The sequence below is a fragment of the Culicoides brevitarsis genome, chromosome 2 (genome assembly GCF_036172545.1).
Source record: "Culicoides brevitarsis isolate CSIRO-B50_1 chromosome 2, AGI_CSIRO_Cbre_v1, whole genome shotgun sequence".
NCBI classification, from domain to species: Eukaryota; Metazoa; Arthropoda; class Insecta; order Diptera; family Ceratopogonidae; genus Culicoides; species Culicoides brevitarsis.
Window position 1 is genome coordinate 805,767 of NC_087086.1, and position 27,430 is coordinate 833,196.

At 29.0% G+C, this 27,430-nt stretch overlaps 1 protein-coding gene across 1 annotated transcript in view; it reads right to left on the reverse strand.

Moving 5' to 3' along the window:
- Positions 1–27,430, reverse strand: part of LOC134831900 (lachesin) — a 36,578-nt gene extending 9,148 nt beyond the window's left edge. The window contains exons 1-2 of the mRNA XM_063845736.1: positions 27,338–27,430; positions 6,559–6,667 (exon numbers count right to left, since the gene is read on the reverse strand). The gene's annotated coding sequence lies outside the window, so the exon portion shown is untranslated. The remainder of the gene's footprint in view (positions 1–6,558; positions 6,668–27,337) is intronic.

Consider the following 27,430-nt stretch of genomic DNA (forward strand, 5'->3'; position numbering starts at 1 on the left):
GAATTGCACGCCATAGTTTTACGACACAAATTAACCTAATTTTCCGTACAATAAAATCGAATCAGTGCAAAAAAAGTCTCGCATCGAATAGTAATGTAAATAACATTCATTTTTATTTTAAATTGAATGAAATTGAAAAAAAGCGGCAATTTGTATAAATTTTCCGGCACGATTTTCCCCTTTATTTCTGTTTTTTTTCGAGTTTGTGATTGTTTCTGCGAGAATGAAAGTGACGCTATGACAATATAAAGTTCTTTTGTTGCTATTTTACGACTCTCAACTGGAGATTGAATTATTTTCTTCTGTTCGAAAATTTTATGTAACGAGACATTGTGAGCCATAAAACAGATTATGCTCTTTTATGTTGAAAGCCAAGCTAAAAGCACACAATTTTATTTATTTATTATTTACATTTAAATAGAGAGACGTCTCTCTCTCTCGCTCTCGTACGGCAATTTTCCCTTGTGACATTTATTTTGTGCTGCAAAATTTGACAAAATTCCTTTGAACGCTCTCTGAGCGGCTTATATTTGATTACAGCTCTTTAAAATGGTTCGAACGCTGAACTATGCGGTATCTGTGCTCGAACATTTCCTTTAAATCCAATTAATAAATTATCTCTGTTCGCATTTTGATTCCGCCACATTAATTATTTCCCCATTAAAATCTCGTTTAAACCGAGTTTGCCGAGAATTTTCCCCCACATTTAACGTCAATCGCATTTTTATGTACTTTTTTCCGAAAATTGAGGAGTTATTTTGGAAAATTTTGCCTTTGTAGTGCGACTTGAGAGGGAAATCCATGCTTTTAGGGATAAGTATTTAAATACACAGAGAGAAAAAATGGAAAATCTAAAGACCACTCGAGATGTAAAGACAAAGAATTTTCCATTTTCATTAAATTATTCGCATTTCAGGGAACTTTCCCACACACAAAACAATTAAGACTCTTGTGAAATACACACAAAAGATAAAGGAGTGCCTCAAGTGTGCCGCATTCACAGAAAAGTGATCGTTTAAATCCTTCTCTGTGTGTGCGAATGACTGAATGGAAGATAATGACACACTTTGCCATTGAGAGACATTCATCACAAAAATGCATTATTCCTCGTTGTTGTTGGTTTTGTCGTAAAAATACAGAAGAAACTTACCGGAAAATCTAAATAAATCATTGTTTTTCTTCTCGTTGTAGTCATAACATTTTTTTTTGTTCTGCAAAAAAAGCCAACGACGTCATAAATATAAAAATTTATGTTTTTCTCCCGAAATATAACACCTAACGACGAAAACAACAACAAAAGAGCTCATCATCGTCGTGCACAATTTTCGCATTGAAAATCAGGACAAAAACAATGATTGTTTCATTTTTTGTTTCTTGCCCGTTTATCCGATCCGATCTATTTTGTGTAAAAATATGGAACAAAAGGAAAAATTTTAAAACAAAATAAATGTGAGAAAGTTTTTTTGCTGTAAAACATCCATTCACGACAGAATCAAACAACATCTACCGCAACACCTCGTTTTTTCTGTTAACTGAACACGGTTTATAGTCGTTTATGGAAGCTCTAACACGCAACAGGATACGGGAACAGAGAAGATTTGTACGAAAAAAGTTTAACAAGAGACAAAAAAGGTTGCTTAAGGAGCTATCAGCGAAGGTAAATGTTGTAATTTTGTGCTTAATCTTATTAATTTTTGTTAAATTCAACATTTTAGATGAACAGGAGCAATATGAATGATCTCCAATATTGCAAAGTTACTGATCTAAAAGCAAATTGATAAGAATCGCAAATATCATTTTGAATCTTTAAACTTAAAAAAAAAAAATTAAAAATTAAAATTTTTGTCAAATTATGCCAAATTTAAAAAAAAAATCATATTTGAAATTCATAAAATTTTAATTTTTTAAAAGTTGTATTTTTTTTAAATTAAAAAAATTTTGAAAGTTATATTTTTTTGTTAACGATCATGTTCATCAAAATTCAATACAAAAAATTTGAAAAATTAAAAATTTTTGATTTTTTTCTGTAAATTTTTTGATTTCGATTTTTAACATTTACTTTGCTCTTTACAAAAAATAAGATTTTTTGTAATTTTTCGTTACCTGACATCATAACTCAATTTCCAAAACAAACAATATCGCACCGATTTGTGATCTCGACTTCCGCAAAATACCTTCTAACTCTACATCTCACTTGTTTAAATAAAAAAACAACAAAAAAAAACAAAACGATGTACAAAAAAGAAAAGGTTCTTTCGCTTTTTTTCAATGTAAATCTTTTGATAAACTTTTTTTTCGTTTCTCGTCTCAAGTCTCTACCACAATATTAACATTCTGTCCCGTTCCTCGAGTTTCAACAACGAAACAAAAACAAATAAAAACAACAACTCTATGACGAAGACGGAGGAGAAACAGTAACAAAAAGAAGTAAAAACTGGGCTTATGTCTGTGTTTTATTTTATTTTATTTCACAGACAGTTCTTGACTCGACACTGACCAAAATCACGTAGAAATTTGTCTTCTCTTTAAATTGTTCCCTTTAAAAAAAAATGGAAGAGTTACATGACGACTTTGGAGAAAAAAAAGTAAAAATTTTTTAAATTCAAACGAGATTCATGTCCTCCCATGTTTGTGTGCCTTGAGGGGATGGATGGATGGATATTCTCTCTCTTTTCCCGTTCTTGGCCTTTTGTTGTAATTTATTGTGTGTTTTGTTTTTATATTTTTGTTTCGCATGTCACTTTTTTCGTGCTACTGAAAAAACCGGGGAGCAAGACAAACGTTACAAAAATAATAATAAGAAAATAAAATCTGATATTTTTGTGTGCGTTTCTGCCTTTAAGCGGTTTTTCATTTTATTTGTTGTTTAATGTGATGACATTTAGTGGAAAAATATGCGTTTCTACGAAGAAAAGGGTTGTCGATATAAAAACGCCTTGCATCCATGTATTTTTTTTTCGCTTCGTTTCTCGTCTGTTTGCAGAAACGTATAAACTTTTATTTGATTATCGCCCAGAAAATTCTTATCAAAAAAGTTTGTCTAAACAAGGAAACTTTCTTCGTCGAGCACGAGATAAAATTATAAAAATGAGTATGAAACATGAAATTAGATGCAATTATTTCCTCTTTTGCATCCATTTTCATGCCTCATGGAAAAGTTTCAGAAAAATGTCATCTATGCAAACAAGAAAATTCAAATGGTTTGGAAATGAGCAAACGGCAAATATCTTAGCAAATAATAATTAAGATAACTGGCAGAAATTCCTTTTTTGTGTGTGCTTTGATGCAGTTTGCGAAAAATTTTTGTGTGTACCTCTTTTTTTGCTTTGAAACCTCTTTTGCAGTTGCTTAGCAAAGACGAGAAAAAAAATTCAAGCAGAAAATATCGTAAAGGAAGAATTTTATAACAAATATTTTCTTTCATATTTTAGTTTATTATTTTTTTTTTCACAAAAAAGCAAAAAAAAAAGTTTTTGAGCTACTTTTTTATTAAAAATTAAAATATTTATATAATAAACGATTAAATGGTTAATTTTTCTTCTTCTTCATTTGTCTTCAGTTTAAACACTTAAAAATTGTGGAATTTCCTCATTTTCATTCCATTCGAAAAATTTCTCTCCTCTCATGGAAATGTAAGTTGTAAGACAACATAAATTAAATATAAAATTCAAAGCCAGTGCACTCGAAAGCCATAATAATAATTTATTTGAATATTATGCATCATAGCAGACGGTTTTATTGCATAATGTTCATGCTACTTATTATTTGAAATATGGAGCAAGGACGACTTATATTCTCTTCCTGCAACTTTAAAAGAAAAAATTTCGAATAAAAAAGTGATTTTTAAAGTGAATTTCGTACAATAGCTAATGAAGAAAGGACTTTTATCCCCTCATTATCCGAGAATTAGTCGACTTATTCATCATCGCATCATCTTACGCGCCCTCAAAATGTTCTTTTTATATCGTTGTTGTTGTAGTTTATTCTTGGGATTATTTTTTTTTCTTCAATTCTTTTCTTTTCTTGACTTTTCTTTAGATACCCTCAACGAAAAAATGTGGCATGTGTACGAAAAAAACTGCTTAAAGGCAAAAACAAGCAAGTAAGTGACACAATATATGTACAATCACAACCGAACATAGTAACAGAGTATTTTAGTAAATGTAAGAAAGTATCAAAAATGACGTAAATTTTATTTTATTTTTCTTTTTATTACGTTAAAAAGAGCGTAAGTCAAGAAAAAGGGGACTTATTCGTGTCTTATGTCACGAGAAAGAGAACCCTCTTTTCAGATTTATTTTTTATTTGAACCAAATTCGTCATGCAAATTTATTACAAATCACAAGATTGTCATTTAAAGACATCGATTGTGAATGCGGTTGTCGTCATATCACAAATTGTTTCAATTAAAGTGACATCAGCAAGTGCACGTCTTTGACACATTTGTATTGATTTGATTTAATTTTCTTGTTTTGCAGTGTTGATAATCGCAAAATAATTGAATTGTCATTTGCATTTCCTCTGGCAAGACAAGAAATTTACATCAAAAGCTGTTTAAAGTCATATTTCTTGTATTTTTTCATGCATGCTTGCACGCAATTTTTTTTTCGTGAAGAATCATAAATTCGGTGCATTAAAGAACCCGAAAAAATTGTACAGAAAAGCATTAAATCATATGCTTGTCTGTTTCTTAATATTAATATTTTATGTTATAACATATGTGAAGTGGCTTGTACATTGATATCTACTTAAACTATAACGAAAAAATATCGCAAAAGGCACTTTTCGACGAGAATTTCTTGCGGAAAAGGCAAAAAATGGCAAAGTACCTTGAGAAATTGGGGGAGTCAAGAACAATGATTTCCAATTTTATTTTTTTGCAATGTTCGTTTTTTGCTTCTGATACAAATAATGGTGTCTATTGCAGCATAAAATTGCGGTAAAATATGATGTGTTTGAATTTGAATCACATTACTCCTGCATTTATTCTCCGGTTTGAACATAACATATAACAACAGCTTTAATACTCGTTTTTTTTCACATAAAACATAAAAATTTGTGGAATATTATTGAATTTATGATTTCCTTTACCGTTCTGCACTTTTTTTTTGCACATCCAACGATATCACATTTTTTTCGTTCATTTTTTTTGCAAGCAAGAATTTTTTTATCAAGCTTTATGTTTTGTTCAACACAATCAGGTCGAAATTGTCAAATATTGTAAAGTAATTTGATTTTTACATGAATGATGGAATTTTTGTCGAAAACACACAGACAACATTTTTCTGGTTACAGACTTTTTTTTGCGCATTTTTCAATGTCTATTTCACATGAGTGCAAAATTCAATTGAATTGATCTCGTATTTGATACAAACAACAACAACAACAATAACGGCAGAGGAAAAAAATTGCAAATATCTCACGTTAACAAGCTCCTTATAACTCTCATGGTAATTTTGCACGGCGGCATTTGTTGTTACATTTCACTCCATGGTACTTGCGAAAATTTATTTTGTTCAATATCGAAGAGTAAGCGGGAAAAAAAGAATTACAGATAATCAGCTTATTGCTTGCTTGTTTGCATTTTTCTGTTGTTGTTGGTGTGCTTCTGCTGCGAATGTGGATTCTTTTTTTTATTATTAAATGCGATGATGATGATTTGCATGGAAACATGGAACGAAAATTGTTTATTTAAAGGTTTTTTTTTCATCTTTTGGTTTTATATTACAAAGTAATGGAATACAATAGATAATGTAATGACATGATACATTTTCTAAAAAAGAAGCGAAAAAAAAGGCAAATGATCAATATTTACATTTTTTTTCAACAGGAGCGAAAATTTCTTCAAATGATTTATTAAAGGATTTTTACATGGTTTTTAATACTTTTTCGAATTTTGGTAATTTTTTATTTTATTTTTAGTTTTGAGACATTCGAAAAAAACTACGGATTTTTTACGATTTTTTTACGTATTTTCATATTGACTAATTTTAAAGCTTAAGAATCAACATAATTTTCGTATTTCATTTTTAAATTTAAAAAAAAAGTTCAAGAAAATCATGAAAAATTAACTTTGAAATACTTTGCTAAAAAATATCATTTTTTTTAATTACTTCTTTAAAAGTATTTTTTTTAAAACATTTTTTTTTAAATGATACAAAAATTTTTTGAAAAAACTATTTTCTACATAAATTTAAACATAATTTAATTTTTTTTCTAATAAAATCATAAAGTTTTAGTTTTTGAAAGAAATTTTTATCGAAATTCACAAAAATTTACTTTTAAAGAATATTTTAGATGAAGTTCAAAATTTTTTGAAGAAAATTTAAATTTAATAAAAAATTTGTAAAAACTTCATATTTTTTTTTTTTAAGAAATCAGAATAAATTTTTCAATACTAATTGACAGTGATTAAAAAATTTGACGAATAAAAACTTTTTTTCTTCATGAAACTTCATTTCAAAACTTTCTCATATCAACCCGTGACAAAATTCCGACAAAGTTGGATGATGATACGCACACACATGTAAAATATCGTTAAAAAAGGGAAATACATACCTCTCGCTCTGTATCAACGTCGACTCTATGCGTGATACAATAGTAGCTATTTCCTTCCTTCTTTTGCCTCCTCTTCACAGTGATTTCCTTCGAAAAAGCACCAACCGCTCTGAAAATAAAAATTAAACAAAAAAGAGAGAGATGTGAATAAAATGCATTCAAGGGCTAAACAGAGGAAATGAAAGCGAAACGTTTTCACCGCTTGAGTCGCATCACAGTTCAGATAGGATAACAATATTTCCTCTCATAAATGTGTCACATACTCGACTTTTTTCGAGAGAAATAGAGTAAAATAATAAACAGTGATGATATGAGATTACTTTCTACTGTGTCGAGACAAAAAAAGTAGGACAAATAATAATAAGCCTTTTGCCCTGTATCCTAATCATCTTGACCATCAAAATTCCAACATTTTCGACATGACGTGAAAACGAGTCAGTTTTTGTGCTTTTTTCCTCTCTCTTTAAATAAAAAGTAATAATATCATAATAATGATAATAATAAAATATACTGGATAAATACCTTCACAATGTGTACGACATCAAATAAACAAGAGAAAAGGAAGAAAAATGAACAAGTATGGGCTACTACTGCGAGTTTCAAGCATCCTTCCATTGTATTAAATACACTGAACGAGTGAAATTGTTTGTCTCCTCTTTGTGTGTGTCTGCCATAGTTAAAGCAGTATTTATTATGGGGATTATGATTTTTTCCCTTTAAGGCATTTTATGTTTGCCTCCTTTTTTGTTGGTTCGTTTGTGTGAAAGATATTTGCTCATTTAATGTTTAACAATTTAATGTGCAAGAAGAAAAGTAGCTTTAATATGGGAAATTTTTCACACAAAAAAAAAATTCAATGGAGTTGACATCCCATTATTATTCAATTATTCGATAATAAATGTTTTTTCACTCAATAAATACTGATTATCATTAATAGCGCGGACAATTATTCGATTATGCAAAACAAAAATGACCATTATCGCGCATTGTTTTCCCATTTACGAACAAATAACGTGTAAAACTGGCACTTTTGGTCATTTTATCGTCACGATAGCACATAATTGGATTTATCAAGTGACTTTTTCGGGTGCAAAATTTTCCGAACCCTGAATACATGCAAAAAGTTAATGTAACGGTAAATAACTTTAATCATCCCCGTATACGTGACAACATAATCAGTAAACAATAGACTGGCAATAGACACAAAACTACCAACTATTGTTGCCGTTACTACTTGATTTTCCATGGCAGAACAATAAATATAAAAATAAAATAGAGACACACACAAATGTTGCTCGTTTTAAAAGCTTTATTGTGGGAAAATTATAATCTCATGTGTTTTTGTTCATTCTTTTGTTCTCCGCTCTTTCGTACACACACTTTTTGTAGTAGTTATTTTATTTTCCGGAAATGCATCGTAAAGCTTCACAAAAACAACAACAATAACAACTTTCTCGGCTTTTCCATGAAAATGACATGGAAAAAAATATTTATACCGAGTTTTGATTGTTTTTCCTTGTTTTGCTTTTTTTTTCAAATAAGGCCGCTCCAATTTTTTTTTCTTTGTTTTTGTTCCATGCTCCATTTCAAAAGCCAAATAAAAAAATAAAATATAAATAAAAATGAAAAATTTCATAAAAATTTACCGTTTTTTGGTATTTTTTCAAGAAATTTTATTTTATTTTCTTTATATTTTCAAGAATTTTTTCTTATTGAAGAATGAAAGCTTTTTTCTTCTCTAAAAATATTTTCAAAAAATTATTTTTCTAAATTTTTTGACAATTATTTTTATGAATTTTTTTTTAAATTTTTTAACTTGAAATACATTGTGATCAAATTAAAATTATCGAATCTCAATATAGATACCATAAAAACAAAAAAGTATTTCAAAACTTTTTTTTATTATTATTTTTTTTTTGAAAAAAAATCATTTGGAACAAAAATATCGTAAAAAATTTGTAACGGCCTAACTCGTTTTTTAAAGTGTGATTAAACGCGAGAGAGAGAAAGAGATTAACTTTTCATATTTGAAGGTGTTTGGCAATCGCTGAAGAAGAGCTTAAAATGCTTTATAAAAAAATCTATTGAACAAAATCTGACAGTGCGAAACAATGGGCATAACAAAAATCGTAAAAAATGAAAAAAAGGGAAATTGGGTGAAAAAAGGCAAGGCACTCGATGATATGTCGCTTCATATGATTTGAATACAAATTGCTTTATTAAGGTTTATTATTATTATCGTAAAAGGTCGTTCAAGCATGAAACTTCAAAGGTATTCAATTTTTCGATTTTTTAAAAAATTGTCTCAAATTATTGTCCATTTTTCAGTCTATTAGAAGCTTTTAACCTCACAAGACACGTGTTGGATCATAAAGTAGCTTTTTTCAAAACCCTAATCTGATGATAATGATGATGACAAAGAGCATATGAAGCATTTAATAAGGCACGACGACGACGATAATATCTCAAATATAATAAAAATAAAAATGGTAATCGCAAGGCAGTGACTTCCCTTCGCATGTTAACTTTGGTACGACACATAGTTTTATGTTATTATTATTATCATCATTTTTTCTGCTCTCTTTCTCTTCTATTCTGAAGCATTTTATATTTTATCCCATTATTAAATCTACAGAAGTTTCAACAAGTGTTCATATCGTCCTTCTTTTTTTTCCTCTCTCATATTTCGTCAGTATCTAAGGCTTGTATGCGCATTGAATAATGAATGAAGGAAGGCATATGATTTTATTTGGCACCGACAAACATTTCCTTTGCCATGCAACGACACATAAACTGTGATATTTATGAAGTGTTTTGGGGAAATTGGAAGAGTTGTTTAACAATTTCCGATTTTAAACACAGAAAAAAAATTAATTAAAATTGTATAAGTGGAAAATTTATGATCCCTCTGAAACTGTCACAACAGACGACGACTCGCTACATCTTAAAACTTTAACATATATACATTAAATTAATTTATGGCTTGATTAATGGGCACAATTTTGTCTCTATTTCTCTCTCTGTACGAACGTTGAAGTGAACGGAAAAACGTTAAGCCATAAATTAAATTAGTGGTAATATTTTGTATTATTAAGAGATCAACTGATTGGTTTTTTATCTATCCTTGTGTGTCTTTTCTTTGCAAATTGGGATTAAATGGGGATTTCGACAACGAGGAAGGAAAGTTCTCTAATGTTAATTAATGTACGAATTAATTTAACCTTCTTTTGATAAGGATCCCAAAACATATTGAAAGATTTCCTGCGAGTAAATCTTAATTATTTCGCTTTACAAGCTTTGATTTTTTTGCTGCCTTCACACGAAAGGTTACAAAACGTTAAAAAAATGCCCCGCAATAAAAGCAACATTTTTGATGACACTCAGTTATGTAAAATTTATGATCGCATTCCACGATTTAGCCACACACACACAAACACGCGAGAACATATATCATCTCCATAACACACCAAAAATTTTTGCATATTAATTTTATTACTGCCGGGCACAAAATATTATATTAATAATGTCTCTCCTAAAAACGGCTATTTATGCGAATATGATATAAATTTGTAGAACGCGTGATGCTCGACTCATGTTTATCCTTCGTGTATGTCAACGTCGGCGGCGTCGTTGACCGAATCATGCTCTATGAGAATTTTATTTTTATTTTATTTTATCAGCAGGATGCCATGAGAACATTCGAATGTTTGATTCGCTTTAACTTATCTGCAGGAAAAGCAAAAATGTTTAAAATTTTCAAATTTCTAATTTTTTACGAATTTTTTACTATTTTTTTTTTTAATTATTTAATTTTAACAAAAATTAATAAAAAAAATTAAATTTTTATTTTAATTTTTACACTCTTTAAAGTTTACCAAAAAATTCGTGTTTCAAATCTTTTGAAATTTTTTTTGATAAAAATTTTTTTTTAATTTTTACTGAAATTTTTTAAAATTTTTGTAACAGAATGCTAAAGTATCAAAAAAAAATTAAGTTTTTAAATTATAAATTTTTTAATTAAATTTTTACTTTTTTTCAAAAATTTTATATTTTCTTTATATTTTTTTTTTAATTAAAAAAATCTTTTATTATCAACCTTTTTGAATTTTTTACAATTACAAAAATAATAATTAATTTAATTTTTTCGAAAAAAAATTTTTTGAAATAATTTTTTACTTCAATTTTATCACATTGTTGAAAAAAAAATTTTTTTTTAAAGAATCTACTTTTTTTTTCTAAAATAATATTTAAAAAAATAAAATACATATGTATACCTATAATATTTTTTATATTTTGGATTTTAATTTTTAAAAAACAGTTTTTATGAATTTTTGTCATTAAATTTGAATTTCCCGAATTACATTGCTCATAGTCGAGAGTAACAATATTAGAAAAATGGGACAAAAAATTATTATCGTGTTTATTATGGACTTCAGTTACTTAGCTGCTTATGGAAAAATGTCAGAATTTTACTGACTCATCTCTTTTTATCTGTAATAATTTACATGTGTTATGTTCGGTCACCCTACTCTTCAGAAATATTTTCACTCTTTTTTTTTCTTTTGTAATATTAAAAAACGACTTTTCCCCTTTTTCCATCGATTCTCATCTTTTACACTTTTATTGTCTTCTTCTTAAACTGTGGCGCTCAGAAATCGCTCGTCGATGCCATCACATAACATTCAAAGGATGTTCGTTTGAATATGTCATGACATGGATGTTTTTTATTACATTTTATACACAAATATTTGTAGTTTATCACACAAAACAGAGGCATTTTACAACACCGCCGGATAAATTTGTAATAAATGTGGTTTAATAATGCTCTCTCTCATTCTTCGTTTCAGTTCGATATGTTGACATTAATGGAATCACTGTCGTATTAAAAGGTCAAGTCCCTCGAGAAAAGCAGCTTACAAGACGGAATTTATGATTTTCTGATACGCAAAAAGACTTTTAGCTGTTTCGAAGGTCATCGCAGCGTAAAAAACGTCATCTAGTTGAAATTATGCTTGAGTCCGTCATCTGTAGAAGTGAACAAAAAAGTCTCATTATTCACAAAAATTACCTTTTATGACACCGTGATGCTTAAACAAAGCGCGCCGTGTCAAGGTTCACACTTTGCTTGCCATATATGACGCCGACACACATACTACATCTGTTTATCACATCATCAGATTTTATAAATAATAAATTATATGTTAATTATTTCAATGTTTCTTGACTCGACTTGAGATATAATTGATCCATGTGTACGAGTACTTGTCATTATCATTACATGCAAATTATTCTTCGGTTAATTTACGTTTTTTCTACGTCTTAATTGCCGCCGCTTCCTCACTTGCTGACAAATTTCTGTATGGCGTCGTACGAGAACAGGTAAAAAATCGCGTATTGAACTCACGACTTTGTTGGTTTTATTGTAATTGTATTCATTATGTGTCTATCGTATATGTTCTTTGTTTTGTTTTTGTTTATTTGTAGTAGGGGTAAAAAATCGTCTTCTTTTAATTTATCGTATAAATAGAGGCACACAATTGCCGGCACACCGCAGTACAAATTGTTGTTTGTTTATCGAAGTTATTTGTAATCAACGGTAAAAATCATGAAATTCTTGCTTGTTTTGGCAATTTGTGTCGTTGCATCTGCGATGGCGAAACCACAAAACGGTCTCCAATTCTTGGATGAAGCTATCAAGAAGGCACAGAGCGAAGGCAAATTCGAAAATCAATACACAATTATCAGTGTAAGTCCTATTTTTCTTCCGTTTTAAAGCTCTTGACTTATAAAAAAATTTTTAGATGGTCCCAAGTAACGAAGTTTATGCGAAAGAAAACATTCCCGCCTCAGAACGCATCGATTTGCAACAAATCTTGTCGTCGCACGGCGTTCCAAGTGAGACAATTGCCGATTTACAATCTCGCATCGACGCCTTTCAACGAAGATAAACTTCCATCGATTTTTTTGTAACACTTGAAGATATTGATGTAATAAAAATTGCTACATTTTCACACAACTACGCGACTTTTTGAAGACTGAATTGCACAAATACCCCATTAATCTACTTTGACAAGTCAAAATGGAAGCTGAATGCGGAAATAGACAAATATATACAAAACGGGGGATTTGCATGAAAAATCTCCGTGAAAATCGATTTTAAAGCTTTTGTCGGAGGAACAAACAAAAAGTTGCTTTAATTGGTACAAATTTGTCGAAATTTATTGAATTTTCCTTCCGTTTTTGAAATATCCCCAAAATTAGTCTGTTATGTTCAACCTGAAAATTTTATCGCACTCTCAATAAATTATGAATGCAGCTTTACTAATAGAATTATTTTCAAAGTCATATATCAACCTAAAATGCTATTTGCATTCGACAGTCAGTCTATGCTGTTGAACATCGTTCGTTCTCCGAACAAATAATAATAAAATACTTCCAATTATGAGGATACAACAAGGTATTTAAAATATGAACCATGTTCCTACATTGATTTTGCACGATGCACGATGAGATAGATGCCGATGAGATATTTAATTTGGGAAAGCTAAATTTGCAGGGTGATCAGTTATTTGTCGGAAAATTTCGCAGGTGTCTCATTTTGGCTTGTCAAACCGAATTTGCGGTTTGTCACTCAGAGAATGATATTTGACAGACAGATCCAGCGAGACAGACAAAGAGCGGAAAGTAAACACATGGAATGCATCCTGTTTGTTTTAGTCTATCCTATCAATTTGTGTTATAGATTAGCTTTTTCTCATAGCAATGCTCACATGTAACAGAAAATTAAATAACATAGTCGCATATTTTTGCATGGATTTTATAACGCTCGTATGAAAGTTTCAACCGGAGGAAAGAGATCTATAAAAAAGTAAATATTTGATCGAAATGTGTTCAGTGCTTCTTCCCATCATTCACATGCCACGAGAATTACACGAAATTTCATCATTTTTCTAAAAATTTATGATGAATATTTTTCAAAAATATTGAATTTATTAAATTATTATTTTAGGGTCGAAAATACTTTCAGTCAAAAAAAACTAAAAGCTTTTGCTTAAGTAAAAGTTACAATTAAGTTGACTTTAAAGTAAAAGTTAAAGTCAATTAAGTCAATATTAAAAGCTTGATTTTAAAAAAAAAAAATTTTTTCATGAAAAATTGTTTCAAATTTCAAAAATTTTGGATTTTTTTGAAAAATAAAGTTTTTACTTAAACTTTTACTTAAGTAAAAGTAAATAAACTTAAGAAGCTTTTACTTTTGACTTTAAAGTCAACTTAATTTTAATTTTTACTTAAGCAAAAGCTTAAAGTTTTTTTTTTACTGAAAGTTTTTTGACCCTGGTTTTTTGTTAAAATTCGTCAAAAATAATAAAATTTTCAACATTTCATCTGTAAAAAAAATGTAAAATTTGATTTGAAAAAATTTTGACCTGAAATTTTTTTAAAATTTTTTATTTTTTTACAGATGAAATGTTGAAATTTTTTATTATTTTTGAAGAATTTCAACAAAAAACGTCAAAATCAGAAAAAAATAGTTACTTGTTCACTCCATCATCGTGTGCATGGAATTCGCCTTCACTCATGCAATATTCAAACAACAATATTTGCGTTCGTTGTGTTCGAACAAATGCGATTGCTGCCTGCTATCAGTAGTTGCAACTTGCTGAGAATGTGAGTTAATTAATTAAATAAAATGAGTGTAGTTTTCCGAGAACGATATGGAGAGATTGAACAAGCGATAGACAAGTATTTTCACATGAGAGATAGAAAGAGAATTATAAATGTTTTTGATCCTTTTTGCACAATCCTTCCCTTTTAACAAGTTTAAGGAATGTCTGAAAATGTAATTAAGAAATGGAATGTCTTTAAGGGATTTTTCGCAAAAAAAGATTTTTAACAAAGTGCATGAGCATGAAGAAGACGAAATCAAATCACCTCAAAGGTATACGTATTGATTTTGGCATTTTACGAATTGAACATCGTTTCTTCTCTTATCGCAAAAACATGACTTTTTATCGGTTTTACATGAAATTACTCAATGTATGTTCTTTTGCTCACATTGTTTGTGATTGCAACGTTAGTCGAAAAATGTTTTTTGTTCGAAAATGTTTGATTTTAACAACTTTGTTCTTCACTCCGAGCTTTACGAAGGACTTTGAATGTTTCTCGGCACCCACACAAAACGATTGTCTTCCGAATGAAATTCTCGTCGAAAACGCAGGATTGTTGGGAGTTTGCCCTGCATGCGTTTCGGGACTGACAAAGGGCAAAAATTGCCAAAATGCGACTTGTGCTCCCGGATTAATTTGCAAAAAACGATCATCAAGCGCTCCGTTGACGTGTCAAATGAAAACGGAAGGATGTTTCAGAACGAGACACATCAGTGACAAAATCACGCTTTTACCAATGTGTGACGCAGACGATACTTTTGCAGCAGTTCAATGTAAAGGCACGAAAGTAACGGGAAGATGTTTTTGCAGCACCGAAACGGGCGAAAGGATTTTCGGATGGGATTTTTGGCGAAATGCGGATAAAATGACGTGTGCATGTAGTCGATGGCGAAGGAAATTGGAAGAAAAAGGAATGTTGGGAGCTTTTTTGCATTGCACACAGAACGGGAATTACGAAGAGTTGCAATGTACAACGAAATTTTGTTGGTGTGCAAATGCTGAAACAGGAGAGTTGAAAGTTGGAACACGAATTGTACCGAGAGCTTTGTGGAAACATCTTCCTTGCTGTAAGTAAATGACTTTTTATGATCGAAAATTTGACTTTTTTGAAGAAATTTCACAAATAGACGATCAAAAATTGTATGGAAGCAACTATCAACGTCAATGTGAGAGCACGAATTTCATCGCAAGCATTTTAATTGAGGAATATCGGATACGAGGAACGACAGAAGTCACGTTAAGAAACACAATTTGTGAATATGACGGCGCTCATGGAAGTTATGTCGTTGAAAATGGATTGTAAGTCTTTTAAAACTTAAAATTTTTATGAAATTTTTTATATTTTTAAAAAATATCTTTCAAATTTTTACTAAAATGAACTTCAGAATTAATATTTATTCAATTTTTGGCTTGAAATTGGTTAAAAAATTACTTTAAACAAAAATCTATCAAATATTAACAGATTTTTTTTTACACAGGGTATATTGCTTATGGCGTGATGGCTCGAAAATTGATCCATATTCTGCAGTTTTGTCTGAATTAACAAAAATCGATTGCGGTAAGATTATTTTCTTATAAAATCAGAACATTTCTGTCAAAATATCTCATTTTAGGATGCGCTCGTGACAAACAAGCCTTTCAATATGCCGGAATTGAGTTCACATTGTCATGCACTTCGGGCGGAGCTTATCGCAGCGTTCAATCTGAACTCGATAAATACTATTGTGCAGATCGTGATGGCTATGCGGCGTCTCCATCGCTCGATTGGGTGACAGAAACTGATTGCGAATCTTACTTTTGGTACGCTGAGGATGATTAGATAAGCAAATTGTTGAACACGCTGCTTCGGATGCATGCCAGACAAATATCTCATATTTCAAATTATCGTCTATTAGTGTCGGTTGCATGCATACTGTCTCCACAAAATGCTCATCATCGTCGTCTTCGTTCATGTCTGTTCGTACGGAAAACAGGAGAAAAGGGAGACAAGACAAGACGTTCTTTGTTAATCAAATTATAAAGCATTTTAATTTAATCTGTGTAGATAATCTTCTGAAATATATCTCGTCTCTATCCGAAAATTTAGAAGGAAGTTGCAACGACCGTTTTTCGAACCATCGGTTCAGAATTCAAAACATTTCAGGTTCTCAAAAACTGAATTTCGCCCTCTGTTCGGATGAATCTTGGTATTTCAAGAAATTTCGAACAAATTAAATTATGATGAATTCCTTGGCAGTTGTATTAAAAAGGTGTTCATCCAGATCGATGAACTTAAATCAATTTTCCAAATCTCTTGTTTGACGAGAAACAGACAGAAATATGTACCTCTTATGTGTGTTTCAAAACAGGTGCCTACATAACTTGCGGGAATGTGTGCCATTTGTGTACAAACACGCACAAAACAAATTTATTTGCTTCAACTCAATCAATTTTCAATGAAATTATGTTTCGTGCATGTGCTCAACGTTTAAAATATTCGGCAAATATAAATAAAATATAAGTCAATTTGAAAATTGATACACCTTCGTCTGTTTCTTATCAGTCAATCGTGTCGTGTGCGCCGGAATCTTCAAAGAATTCGTCTATTTGAAGAAGATAAACAACACGCCAGACACCCGAAACTCGAACGGAACAGATGTTGACCGAAAATCATTTTACGGTCTTATTATTTTGATTGGGATTAAAGTGTTCTTCTTTATCATAAAAATTTTTCTTTCCTTGACTTCCGTAAACACAAAGAAAAAGTAGAAAATTGTAATAAATCAATCACTTTTCTCCGTCATTTTAGGTTCACTGAAAGGAAAAATTTAGATGTTTCGGAATGATTGAACAAAGTGTGCTTCAGATACTTCAAGTGACGAGCATAAAAAAGGAATTATGAATAAATTTTCAAGTAAGATGGATGAAATTGCCTCTTGACCATGAGTTGATGACATAATCACATTAGAGATATTACAGAAAAACTCACAGTTGGAGTTCTCGCTCGTTTAATTAATTAAAATTATCTTGATTTTTTCACCTGCGGCAATTTTTCAAGGATTCTTGGCTCGTTAATTAACTGAAAACGTGCACGAGATCGATAACCAATTCAGAAAACACTCTTTAATTAATATCATTAACTCTCCGTGTTCGAATACAAATTCAATTTATTAAAACGTAACGCAATAATAACAACAAACAACACCACAGACGACAACGATAACCGAAAAATCAGGCATATAATTGATTTTGTGGTGCACATCATCGTGTAATTGACTATTTTTTTTAAATTATTATTTTATTTTCCCGATTTTACGACAGCGGCATGAGAGACAGCAACGGGAAAAAAAACTTGTACTACCACAAAATAAATGCATTTAAATTAATTTTGCATGAAAAGTGCATGCAACATTGGCAATGGATGTCATTTTAAATTTTGTGTATCGCATCGAGCCAGCGCCATTCATTCATTATACATTTGTGCACAAAACATTTATTTATTGTAACAAGTATCATTATTTTATTTTATTATATTATTGTTGGGACAGCAGCGAAATTTTATTTTTATTTTTTTTGTGTTTTGACAAAAAACCGAAGAGGAAACATTTAATTTATCAATTTCCAAATTGGCTTTGATTGGCAGGCGATCGAACGTTTTTTCTTCATTGTTCGTCAGACAGCATTGTTGGTTGGTTGGTAAGCTAATTAAAGTATTTCATGCTTCTCAGATTACGGTATCGTCACATCGATGCTTCTTCGTTCAAGGGTAATTTAATTAAAGTTTCTCGATTGGAATTTAATCTTGGTTATCGTCTCGCTCATTTTATCGCACGCCAACAAAGAAAAAGAAGAAAAGGAGGAAAAAATAAACTTTTATATTCGTTCATTTTCCTATCAACACATTTTTTGTGCATTTTTTATGCAACAATACCTCTGCTCGTTCTCGAGAGTTGTCAAGAGAAAAGGAAAGGAACATCGAAAGGAAGAACAGCATCTTGATCTTTATAACACACTTCAGTAGTCATTTCATTCTAATTTTATTTTATTTTATTCAGATGAGTTGATTTTCCTCTTCGTCCTATCGTTCCGCTTTTTACTCTTCTCCATTTCTTCGATGATACTTTAATTCAAGTGCACTTCAGTGCATCATTTTATGGACTATTGCTTACATCTTTTACATACTATTTACTTAAAAATGTAGCAAAAAAGTTTCAATTCTTCGTCATCGTCTTCTTCTTTTAATATTATTACATAAATATTATCAGTAAACGTTGGAAAAATTTTCTCAGGACAATTTTTTGTGTTGTTGTACACGAAACGACAAGTAAGCGAGTGCATAATAATCGATGTTTGTTGAAAATTTTCTTTTTTTTTCTTCAATGTTTGTACAAAGTAAGAATGTTTTCCGGTTTAAACTTGAATTGCATTGAAAAGTAATATCTTTCTCACAAAAAGAGCAAAAAAGCTTAAAAATTGACTTTTGAACTTTAATTTTTTTTTTGCATTGCTCGAAAATTCAAAAAAATACAGAAAAATTTAATGATCGTCGTAATAATAATAAAATCATTGTCATTTAAAATTTATGGTCTCTATAGAGAATTCTGCTCGCGAAAAATCGATTAAAATATTCGATACGCGATGAAAACATATTTTCGCAGTCTGCTTAAAAAAAAATGTTAAAAAGAGCGGAAGTTCGATTTTTATTTTATTTAAAGATACTCTGAAAAAAAAACACTTTAATCAAATTGAATTTATATATCGACAAGGAATTTCAACCACTTACGATAATAAAGTGAAACAATTTCACATTTTCTGTATTGTTCTATCGATTTAACGCTAATACTTTCTTTATTTTATGGTTGCAGTGCTTTCGATATCCGATTTTGCCAATTCTTTCTTTAATTTACTTAAAATATGAGCAAGCAACAGAAATTCTTTTTCTCTCGTTTTTATATTGTTCGTATTAGTTTAATATTGCTTTAAACGGAAATTTATCGAGACATTTTTCTTCTGCAGAATCCCGAAGAGGAGATTACACTGCTCTTTCGTTACGGCGAACGACGAATAAGGGAAAATGTTTTTGTTTTTTCTTGCCTTTAATTTTATGCCTACACACGAGAAAATAGTTCAAGTATCATAATGTGAGGAACTGAAGTAATTAATTTAATATTTTCCACATCATTTGAGTCAAAATCAATTCCACATAAAATACAACACGACAACGTTCATTCTCTTGGCACATGGCATTGTCGATCCTTCCGTCGTGTGTGTGTGTGTCGGAGGAACGTAAAATGTGATGCCAATTGTGTTTAATCGCACATTATTATTATTTTGTTGTTGTTCGGGGCGGCAAACAATGCTCTGTTGCTGTTGAGATGCTTGCTATAATTTCCTGATTGTCCTATAATTTTGTGTGTGTGTGTGTGTGTTAGAGAGAAATGATTGTCGGAAACAAATATAAAAGCATTTAATAAAAATGAACATTAATGGTAATATTGCAGTGTAATATTTTATGTTATTGCTCTCGAATTCGAATAAAACTGCTAACGTTCATTTTTTTTAGCTTTCTCATAAAAAGTTGCATTTTTTTTTTTATTTTACCTTTTAAGTCAAAAATTTTACTACTTTTCTTATGATTTCAGCTAAAGTAAAATTTAAAAAAATATATAATTTTAGTCAAATTTTTTTTATTATTAACATTAAATATTATATAAATTATATTAAAATTAAATTAAACTATTATAAAAATTTTATTAAAAATATTATAAAAAATAAAATTAATAAAAAATATTAATTAAAATTCTTTAAATAGATTTTTAAAAAAAATTAATTAATAAAATTAGCTTTTATTAATAAAATTTATAAATTTTTATATTTTTTATTTAAAATGTAAAAAATTTTTTTTTAATAATTTAAAAATTACCTAATATTTTTTTTTATTAAAAAATTTTTAATTAAAAATTAATATTTTTTTTTTTTGTAAAATTAAATTAAATCAAAATTAATTTAAGTAAAAATTTAAAAAAATCAAAAGTCTTATAAACTTTAGTTCAAATCAAAAATTCATACAGCCCTGCTTTTCATGACAATTTTCAATCAGAAAATTATTTTAAGTACGAAAATTACTTATCAGCGGCACGTCATAAATTAACCAATTACTTCAGTTATCAAATCACTTTTCTGCTCGTTTTTTGCATGAGAACGCCTCATAAGACAATGGTAATCTTTTTTGTCTGTCGTCTCGGTTTTTATTATTTTCAGTAGACTTCATTTAAAGAGGTGTGATAAATATGCGATTAAATGCATTTCACCCTGAAAAAGTAAAAATGATGAAAATTCTACGACGACGACGACAAACAAACAAAGCTCGACATCAAGAGACAACAGTTGAAAAACTTTCGTGACAAACTATAATTTATTTGAAAAGTTTTTTACACCTGTTACTTTTATATTTTATGAACATGTGCCGAACAGCCCAGTTTTTTGTGTGTGAATTTCTGCCAAATATATGTAAGCTAATATTATATTTATACGAGTTGAGCAAGCAGCAGTGCGTCTTCTTCATTCAATGTAATATAATGGGTTTTTATGTCGGTTAACCGCTGAAAACTTTTCTAAACGATATTCGTGTTATCTGGTTCTGGCATTCGCATTGCATTGTCGCTGTTTACACTCGTTCCTTTTTGTTCTTATCTTTTATTTACGATTTTTCTGCACATTTTTGCGTCGCATTGAAAGGATTGCGCGAATTGAAAAGAGTTTTTCACAAGATTTTCATGTGAGAATGTGTGAAAGGCGATAAATTTACGAACATCAAGCTATTCTGTCGTCGCCAAACACGCGCAACTGTTAATAAATATAATAATTAATAACGCCAAGGACGCAGATGTTCACATTAATTATACAGTCATTTACGAGTCATCACTATTTTTTGTTCAGTTTGTGGCTTTCTCTCCCCCGTTACGGCGTCGTTTTCCCTCCAGACGACGAACAAACAAAAAATAAAGAGATGACAAGACATTCCCCGAAAAAGAAGAAGTGACGATGATGATGATACTAATAATAATAATATAATGAAGAAGTGTCTGTTAACAACATTATTATCATTAGTATTATGAAGACGGAGTTTGTCTGCAGTAATTTTATCTGTGTTAACACAAAGTAAAAGGTTGATTCAGCGCCTCCTCGTGTAAAGTTAAAGAGCGTGAAAATTTTGTGTGTACTTCGTGGCATATCATTTTGTAACGATTACGACGACGACGGTGTGCGAAGATGGAGGAATTAATAATAATCATAATATTTATGAAAATTTACAAATTTTCGCAAGGCATGAAAAAGGTAAACAGCATTTTAAAGTTTCGCTCTTTTATGAATGAAATTTCGTGTTGAAGAAGGAAGATAAAGTGTTCAGAACAAGCAATTTTGGATGTTACTTTACTCTTTAGACAAGTTAGTTCAAATAAAGACAACAAAGAATTTCTTGAGGAGCTCAAATGAAAACAAATCTTGACATTTAAGAGATAAAAATGTCAAATTTTGATCATTTACATAAATTTTGATTCAAATCTGATAGAAATTTGTTAAAATTGATCAGATTTTAATATTTTTATTTAAAATGTTCAAGAAATTCTAAAAAAAAATCATGTCAAAAAATGTTTTAAAAAAAATCATAAATTTATAGAATTGAATATTTTCTAAATAAACTTGCGATTATTTAAAAAAATATTTCAAAAAATGAAAAAAAATTTTTTTTTTGAAAAATAAAAATTTTAAAATGGGAAAAAAATATTTTAAAAAATAAAAAAAGTAAAAAAAAATATTTTTAAAAATGAAAAAAATATTTTTAAAAATAAAAAAAAAATATTTTAAAAATATTTAAGGAAATAACTTTAAAAATTTTCAAATTTTGACATGAAGTCTAAAATGAAAACACAAAAAGTTGAAAAATTTATAAGGTAAATTTTTACATTTTTTTTATATATATTTTTTTCCATTTTATTAGAATAGTTTTTTTTTTAATTTTTATCAAATTATTTTTAAATCTAATTAAATTTTTTTAATTAAAAAATTTTTCATAAGGAAATAGATTTCCCAAATGAGGTTCAAAACAAAAAAAAAAATAATCAAAAATTTCAATTTCATCAAATTAAGTTAAATTTTTTCAAATTAACCAAATATCTTGAAAAATTTATCAAAAAAGTACTTGAATAAAATAAGAACCAATAAAGCTTGTCGTCACTCTCTTTAAGCAGAACCGTGATTGTAATCTTTTCCTATGTGAGTGCGAATGTCGTCTCGGAAATCCATTGTCTCCGTTTCTTCCTTTTTTCTGCTCGCGTGTCATTGTCTGCTCTCATGAAATGACACACATAAACAATTTATTACGTATCATTGAACCTTCAATAAAAAGATCAATTTTTCCCATCTAACTGCTGTTAGCTTGTTCGGTTTCGTGTGATTTGATGTTACTCTCTTATTACTTTTTTTTTCTTCTGTCATCGTTGTGTGTATTTGTGACAATATGTTCCATTTTTTATTCAATTCTGTCTTCTGTTACAGAAGTATTCAATGAAAACGAAGAAAAAAGATGAACAAGAAACAAGGATATTATTACTATAATGTGACTCGTCAATTTTTTCCTCTCACACATGTTTTTTTCTATTGATGGTTAGTTGTTGTTGTTATGATGTGAAAATTCGTTGTTGTATGGGATAAAAGAGGATCATTATTATATGGGGCTGTTTCCTTTTGTCGTGCGATGTCAGACCTTTTTTGCACTCTATTTGACATGTCCTTTAACCTCATTCATTAGCTAGATGGAGTTGTCGGGCAATTTGTTCGAAAGTTATGATAACTGAGTGCTATTAATTACACGAAAATTTATAATAATGCAATTCCTGTAAATTATTCGTTTTCTTTCTCATTGCAAATCCCCGACAAAGCCTCAAGTTAAGCAAAGAACAAGAAAACTAAATGCACTACTGAGACTGTTGTTCTTCGTCTTCTTCTTGTGTGTTGTGTTTAATGAAAATATTTCAACTATTCAAATTATCTTGTTTTATCTTAATTTTCTTTGTTATGGCTTTCTGTACATATAATTTCTCTTCCCTTTTCTCCCGTTTTCTGCGTCGACTTTTTGTTCTGTGTTCATTTTCGTGCAGTAAACTTTCAAACCTTTTTAAGGCATTTCTGCTTTTCTCTCTACAGGCAAGTCGAAAAGTTTGCAGATATGCAAGAAATCCGTTCTTTTTGTGTTTTTGGGTGTTTTTTTCGTCGTCATAACATACGGAACAGTATCCGAGAGAAGAACAAAAACATGCCTATTAGAAGATTACACAACGATTATTACTATAAATGCCGTTTTCAGTCGCGTCTCGTGCACAGTCTCAAACAAAAAGAAAAAAAAATATGTAAAAAAAAATATTTAAAAAAATATTTAAAAAAATATTTAAAAAATATTTAAAAAAATATTTAAAAAAATATTTTAAAAAAATATATTAAAAAAATATTTTAAAAAATTTTAAAAAATATTTTAAAAAAATATTTTAAAAAATATTTTTTATTTAAAAAATATTTTAAAAAATTAAAAAAAAATAGAAAAAAAAACATTTTTTTAGTTTTCAACTTCTTCAAATTTTTTTCGCGAAAAACATCGGGCACATCATAACTAACATTTTTCTCCATGAAACATATGCTCTGAGACGTCTAGTTTTCGAGATTACCTCTCAGGAACAAATTTTGTAGGGCAAAATCAATATAAAAATTTTAAAAATGAACAAGCAAAAGTTTCTTTTTTTTCACCTACGTCGTCTACAGAAATTCTTATTCTTTTTGCAAAAGGCATAAAACGAGCACAAACACACAGGAACTTGTAAAATTTATGAAAACAATTTTAACTCTTATAGAAGCGATGTGTGCAAATATTCAACAAGAAGAGTAGAAGAACAGCTCTTGAGGGAGTCATGCTCGTTGTGTGGTTTGAACGTACAGAGCAAAAAACCACTTGTATGTTTCTTTGTGGATTTTCGGTATATTTTCCGAAAGAATGCTGTTTTTAATGCACATGGAATACGCGCAGGGATCGCAGGCGAGCAAATTACAAAAATAAACAAACAACAGGACATCCATCCATTGTCTGTAATTAAAGTTAATTGTGTCGTCACACACTCCCACAGACAAAATGTTTTCATGTCCCTGACATTCGTTCAACGGAATTCACATTTTTGCACAAATTTCCGTTGCACACGATGAACACAAGATAATAAAGCATCATCTTCTGTGCCTCTTTTTTGGCTTGCTTGTGTGCATTAGACAACTTTGTAAAATATGAGAGTTAAAATTATGATTATTATTGTATTATTTTTGTTTGGGTTGCTGCTGCATGCTTCACGAAACGCAACGTAGAGACGACGACGTCATAAAATTTAAAATATTTATTGTAATAATAATTTTTCGGCTGCATTTTATCATGTATGGTATGAGAAAGACACAAAAACAAACAAAAAACATTCATTTAATTATAATAAAAATCATGAAAAATAGTTCTGAATCTGCATTAAAGTATTATCGTAATATCTCCGTGTCTTTCTCTCCCATTTTTGGAGGATAATGGAGAAGCACTAATAAATATGAAAAAGTTTTTCCATCATTTCTTCTCTCGTTCCATCTCTCGGTTTGAACAAACTCATAGTTTTTTGGGGAAGAGAAGAACACAATTTAACATGAAAAAATTAAATTTATATTAGGTTCGTGATAAACATTTTAATTGCAGATAATAATGATAGTTAGTCAAACCTCTCTTGTTAGCAGAGAAAAATTGGTAGTTGAGTTCATTGAAGCATTCGTCTCGTATTCGTTCTTGTTGGGCGATTTGAATATTAAATAATGCGATATTTAAATATTATTGCGATTATTATGATCCCCTTTTAGAACGTAATTTAACAACGATTATATCTTCTTTATTTTATCTTTATTGTTATTCATGGGCGATACTTTGATTGTTGTTCCTTTTTTGTGTCTCATTTAAAAGGTTGTGACAGAGCAATATTTAAAAATATTAATGGGCAACATTGTAACTTTATACAAAGAAAGGGATAATAATGATAATTTTTAAGAAATATAATAAAAAATTTTTGAGTAAAAATAATAATTTTGTAAAATTTGTAAAAAAAAATAATATATTTATTATAAAAAAAAAAATTAATATTAATTTTTTATATTTTTTTATTTATAAATGTTTAAAAATATAAAAATATTTTATATTTTAAAATTAATTTTTAAATTCTACTAAAAATTTTTAATTTTATAATAATTTTTATTTTCATCAAATTTTTCCAAAATAAAAAAAAATTTCATTTTTGTCAAATTTTATAAATGATTTGAAAAAAAAAAATTTTAATTTTAATTTTAAGAAAATTATTTTTTTATTGAAACTTAATTTTATGAATAAAAATTTTAAATAAATTATTGTTTAAGAATTTAAATTTTTAAAGATAATAAAATATTTAATTTCATTAGATTTTTCAAAATAAATATAATTTTTATAATAATTTAAGAAAAAATTGTTTAAAATCATAACTTTAGTGAATAAATTTTTTATGAAAAAAAGTCTGGAATTTAAAAATTATTTATTTATTTTTTCAAAAAAATTATTCATTTTTTTTTAATTTTTTAATATTTTCATTTTTATAAAATTTTTCTAAAATAATGAAATAAAAAAATATTGTCAAATTTTAATAATTTTAATTTTCATCAATTATTTTTTTTTAAAACCAATTTTGTGAAAAAAAAAATTAGAAATAGAATTTTAATTTGAGAAATTAAAAAATTAAAAGAATTTTAATGCATTTCATCGCTTCACATTTAAATAGTTGAACAAAACAGATAAAATTCAATGAATTAAATATGAAATCGATTGAATTTCTTCACGCCTCGTGTTGTTGTAAAAGTAACAACAACAACTCGAGAAATTTTTTTATCTCTTTCTCTCACAGTACTTTATTATTAAAAAACTTTTCAAATAAAACTCAAATGAAAAGTAGAATAAAAATAGAAAAAAAGTGCATTTATCTGACATTTACCTAACATTTTCACTCATAAATACTTTTGTTATATTGCACGCCACTTTAACAACAACAAGTACTTATTTTTATATTGCAAATAATTTCTCAATCATTCACGAGCAGGTGCAGTCTCTTCATCGTCTTGCACAAAAGTAGAGCAAGATTTTTTTCTACTGTTCTTTTTTTTCTTAATAAAGAAGGAAAGTATCGTGATTGATTGTTTCTTTATAAATTGTTTATAACTTTTCTCTCCGACGATGCTAAAAAATGAAATTTTCCATGCGATTCAAGTTCAAACGAGTTCAGAGTAATTTTATAGTTTTTTCTTTTGTTTCTTTACAGGAAAATAATTGGAAGAAAAGAGTGACTTTCTGCAGAAGCGAAACGCCATCTGTTTCTCCGAAATGACAAGCATTTCCCACGAACTGCTTATAAATTACCGAAAAATTCTACCACTAACATATTTTTTAATGATGATTAATTGCCGTAACAGCACATCGCACCAAAGCAAGAAAATTCACAACGAACATAAATTTAACCAGATTAAGGCTTCGTTGCAATTTCTTGTCTTAAATGGTTTTTTTTTTTTCGTGCAATTTTCATACATATCACGTGCACTGAAAAGCATCAAGAACAAGAAAAATCACACAAAAAAATAAAATAAATTTGTTTGTTTACCCAAACAAGTCACTTTTGTCACTCGGAATACTCGGAAGATCTGTTTAGCAGAAAAATTGTACGCGAGAGACCAATGCATTTTGTTGTGTGCATTTCTGTGCAAAATACAAAGTTGCAACATATTTCAATTTCATTCATTCGTGCTGTGGGAAAATATAATTTCCTCAGCGAAAATTTAGAGATTTTCTTACACTTTTCTCAAAGTAAAGGCAAGAATTAAATTACTTCATAAATTTATGATTGCAACTTCTGTTTCTTGTTTCTGACTGTGACGGAAATTCCTTGATTTAATAACAACTTTGCGGTTAGAATTTTTTTGCAAAAAAAAAAAAAAAAAAAAATCTAAAAAATTTTACCATTTTTAAACAAAACAACACTTTTTGATTTATTTACCTTTTTCAGCTCAATTTAATTTCGGTTCTTTATTTACTGTTATTTCTTTGGTTTCCTTTTTCACTCACTTTCTGTGTACACATTTATCTTATT